This window comes from Urocitellus parryii, unplaced genomic scaffold (assembly GCF_045843805.1).
Source record: "Urocitellus parryii isolate mUroPar1 unplaced genomic scaffold, mUroPar1.hap1 Scaffold_48, whole genome shotgun sequence".
In the NCBI taxonomy this organism is placed as follows: domain Eukaryota; kingdom Metazoa; phylum Chordata; class Mammalia; order Rodentia; family Sciuridae; genus Urocitellus; species Urocitellus parryii.
In genome coordinates, this window is record NW_027554049.1 from 349,239 (window position 1) to 354,013 (window position 4,775).

Below are 4,775 nucleotides of genomic sequence, written 5' to 3' on the forward strand. Positions count from 1 at the left end.
TCTATCATCAGACTGGACAAGGGGAAGAAATTATTTGTATTGTATGCCTACCTTAAGTTGCTTTTAATTAATTAATGCTGTCCTCTCAAATGGGTGGGGGGAGATATAGGGAATAAAGACTGAAAAATTTGATAACTAAATGATAACTATTAAAAACAAGTGATATACATTAGAAAAAAAAACAAAACTATTGTTACTACTCACCAGTTACATTTACCTAGCAATGCTAACAAAGTGAGACTTAAGATACGCAAACGCATAAAACTATTAAGAAGGAAAATATTATATAATCTGCTCATGATTAATAAGTACAAAAGTTAAAACCCAATTTCTCTGACTCCTAGCCTAGAAGAATTCAGATAAAATAAATAATATAGTTTTCTCTCAGCATTACAAAAAAGGGGGGCTGCTACATTAGACTTTCTGTAAAAGATAATCTTGTGTGGAATAATAGATGTTCAGAATACAGCATCCATTCTTCAGGTTAAAAAGACACTGCAGATATTTCAAAAGGAAAAGCTCAGAAAATATGTTATCTATCCAAGTGAAAATATATTCAGCTTTATAGTCTTCAAAATCTCTCCCAAATCAGTGAAATTTAAAAGAAAAGGAATTATATATTAATCACTCTGAAACTACTCAGAATTAATCTCACACACACAGTTAATACACAGACAAGAATTCTTTTTCTAGGTGCTTTCTGTGGATGTTCCGGTATCTAAATGGATACCTTAAGAACTATTAACTGGAAATTACCTTGCAGTAGATAGGTGGCCAGTTCCCTGGGTTTGGATGAATAAATCTATACAGGTTTTGTAATACAGTTGCTTGGTCATGCCCCAATTCAAATTCTTGTGACTAGAATCACCTGAAGGAAATACAAAGGAGGTAGAAGTTCAAACTTTGAACAATATAAATATTATGGTATAGTCTAGAAGTAGGAGTAAGAGAAGAGAATAGTGGGTAGTTCATATTTAAGCACTTGTTCCATGTGCTGGTATGAATAGGTACTTAACATTTTAATTCATAGTCTTAGTCACTTTAGGAGATTGATGATATATACAAAAGTAAAGGCCACTGAGGATCCCAGAAATGGGTAGAGAAAGATAACAGTTGGTAAATGTGGGGTCAGGACCCAAAACACAGGCTAAAGTGAGCAAGCCTGCAGTGTTTTCACTATTCCCATGCTGCCTCTTGGGAATATTTTGTTAGTAGGGCTGGGGAACACTGTAGTAATGACTACTTTTTAAGAGGTTGTATGATGAAGACTTTCATTTCCAGAATAGACCAAATAATTTGAACCAACTATCCAGGAAAAGAAATAAAATTCCTTGGGAATATTAAGACCATATGACAAGAGTAAACAATTACTAAGTCAAGGTACACAAGAATACAGAAATCCAGAGAAGCAAGGCTAATTTTGGAAAAGTTTTCCCCTGGGTTATTTTACCAGTTCCAAAAGAGAAAGCAGATGGCTGAGCAGTGTGCTTTTGCAGTTTTGGGGTTTCAACTTCTAGAAGCACAGTTTCTAGAAGCCCAGCTAAGATAACAATATTACAGGTCCCAAATTACTTACTTTTTCAAATACTTTATAATCAAGGACAAAAAGACAAGAATGAGAATCAAAATAAAGTTGATAAAGATCCAAAGGTACTCCAGATAAATAAAAATGCTTATGTTTGACAAGTTCAAATTATGAATTTCAATGTAAAATTAAGAACTATAAGAAGAGAATGCAGGGGGCTGGGATTATGGCTCAGTGGAAGAGTGCTTGCCTTGCACACATGAGGCACTGAGTGTGATCCTCAGCACCACATAAAGTAAATAAATAAGCAAAATAAAGGTCATAGTTGCATCTCTGGGATAAAACCAGCTTGGTTATGATGTACAGTCTTCTTACTTTGTCGTTGAAAATTGTTTGCTAATATTTTATTAAGGATTTTTGCATCTAAGTTATCAGTGATATTCATATGTAGTTTTCTTTCCTTGATGTGTCCTTATCTGGTTTTAGTATGAGTGTGAAACTAGCTTGATGGAATGAATTTAAGTGTTCCATCCCTTTCTCCCTCATGTAATTATTTGAGGTTCATTGGCATTCGTTTTTCTTTAAAATTTTTGTAGAATTCAGCTAAGAATCCATCTGGTCTTGGACCTTTCTTTTTGGAAGTCTTTTACTACTATTTCTCTCTCATTGCTACTTATTGGTCTTTTGGGATTTCTGTCTTCTTGATTCAGTTTTGGCAGGTTGTATATATCTATATATAGCCAATTCTTCCAGGCTACCCAGTTTATTGGAGAATAAATAGTTTCTAATGTTCCTCAAGATTTCTGTGATGTCTCTGTGATTTCTCCTTCTTTATCTCTAATTTTATTAATTTGGATCTTCTTTCTTTTGATTGATTTTGCTAGGGGATGATCAGTCTTGTTGTGGCCTCGTTCCCGCCGCGGCCTCGTTCCCGCCGCGGCCTCGTTCCCGCCGCGGCCTCGTTCCCGCCGCGGCCTCGTTCCCGCCGCGGCCTCGTTCCCGCCGCGGCCTCGTTCCCGCCGCGGCCTCGTTCCCGCCGCGGCCTCGTTCCCGCCGCGGCTTCCGGGGTGGAGGCCTCGTTGCCGCCGCCGGCGTGTCGGCCTGGTTCCCGCCGCCGCCGCCGCTGCCGCCGCCGCCACCGGGGAGGCGGCCTGGTTCCCGCCGCCGCCGCCGCCGCCGGGGTGGCGGCCTCGTTCCCGCCGCTGCCTCCTTCCCGCCGCCGCGACTGAGGTCAGCTTTGGGGGCAGTAGGGCTGTGGTAGCCGCGGTGGCAGCTTCTTTCCTGCCAGGAAGTAGGGCAGCTTGGATGGTGTCCCCGTGGTCTTCAGCTGGGGCTATGGTGGCAGCAGCTTCATTCCCGCCGCGAGGTAAGGCGGCGGGGCTGGGGTCCGCGTGAGGGGCAGCCTGGGCAGTGGAGGCAGCCTCCTTGAAGCGGCGAGGTAAGGTAGCAAGGCTGCAAGGCTGGGGTCCGCGTTGAGGGCAGCCGGAAGGGGGGGGGGCGGCGGGCAGCGCGCCAGGCAGCGGCAGTTTCCTTCTGGCTCCGAGGTAAGGGGAGGGAGGAGCCTGGGGTCCGCTTGGTGGTCACAGCCAGGGCTGTGGCAGCGGAATCTTCCTTCCCACAGCGAGGTAAGTTGGCGGGGCTTGGGTCCCGTGGGCGTCAGCCAGGGCGGCGGCTGCAGCTTCATTCTGGCCACGTGGTAAGGTGTCTGGGCTGGGGTCTGAGTGGGGGGCAACCGGGGCGTGGCAGCGGCAGCTTCCTTCCCACCGCAATGTAAGCGGGGCCTCAAGTCCACATGCGGGCAGTGGAGGGGGGCGGCGGTGGCTTCCTTCAGGCGGCAAGGTAAGGCAGGAGGCTGGGGTCTGGGCAGCGGCAGCTTCATTCTTCCTCCAGGTAAGGCAGCGTATCTGGGCTCCTGTGGGTGTCAGCCTTGGTGGCAGCGGCAGCTTTGTTCTTGCCGCAGGTGAGGCAGCGGGGACGCTGGTTCGGAATGGAGTTGGCGGCCTCATTCCTGCCGCGGCCTCCTTCCTGCCGGGGTAAGGTGGCGGGGCTGAGGTCGGCTATGGGGACAGCTAGGGCTGTTGTAGCGGCAGCGGCAGCTTCGTTCTCGCCAGGAAGTAGGGCAGCGGGGATGGTGTCCGCGTGGGCTTCAGCCAGGGCGGTGGCGGCACAGCTGCTTTCCTGCTGCGAGGTAAGGCGGCGGGGCTGGGGTCCGCGTGGGGGGCAGTAGGGGCGGGGGCAGCTTCCTTCAGTTGGCATGGTAAGGCGGCGGGGCTGGGGTCCTGGGAGGTGGGCAGTTAGGGCTCCGGCAGCGGCAGCTACGTTCACACCGGGCGTCCACGCCACCGGTGTCCCCGAGGTGTGGGGCCTTTTGGCTGCTCCTATTGGCGGCTGGGGTGGCGAGCTGTCCGTGGGCGGCCTTCCCCACAAAGGGCCGCGGAGCTGCGTGGACGCCGGCAGCAGCAGCAGTGGCTGGCCTATGAGGGCGCTGACATTTGTTGCAGTTCTTGGGGCTTTGTTGTTTTTCCTTGGGCTTTTACCCTTCTTTTTGTTTATTTTGGATAAAATGTCCCCGGTGATGTAAAGATTGAGCAAGGAACCTTGGTGACATGGGGAGCTTTGCCAAAGTGCAGTTTGGATTCTGCTTTTCCCATGGTGGCGGCTGGATGAATCTTCACTGCTGGCCCTGGAAAAGGCTAGGGAAGCTTGTTAGTTGAGTTTTAAATTTCCCAGTGTTGTGTTTAAAGTTTTTACGTGCATAGAAGAGGAATGTTCACCTTAAATAAGCATATGAGCGGTTAACAGGGAATGTTTTCCTCTGGGAAAGGGAATTTGGTAGCTCTGACCCATGTCAGTCTGTGAATATTTAGACGTGTAGTGACTTTTTAACATTTTTCATAAAAATATGTTATTTACAGTGTGTCATATGTTGTTAATACTCCTTGCCTTAAGTTCCCCGGCAAATCTTTTTCATGCCTTCTGAGAAAGTAGACAATTGATAGATTATCCAAGGAATGGAAAAAAATGTGAGTGGGTGATTTCGACAATCCCTGAGAGCTGGCATTGTAAGACTCATCCTATCCCCAGTAACATTTTCATACAATAAATGTGAACACTTTTGAAGCCTTTTTATAAAGATACAATTTGGGAATAATATTAAGATAAGCAAAAGCTGTTGATTGATTTCTTAGATTAACATTTCTTCCCTTTTCTCTTTAAATAAAAAAGTTTTCCAAGTGATAACTTCATGAAG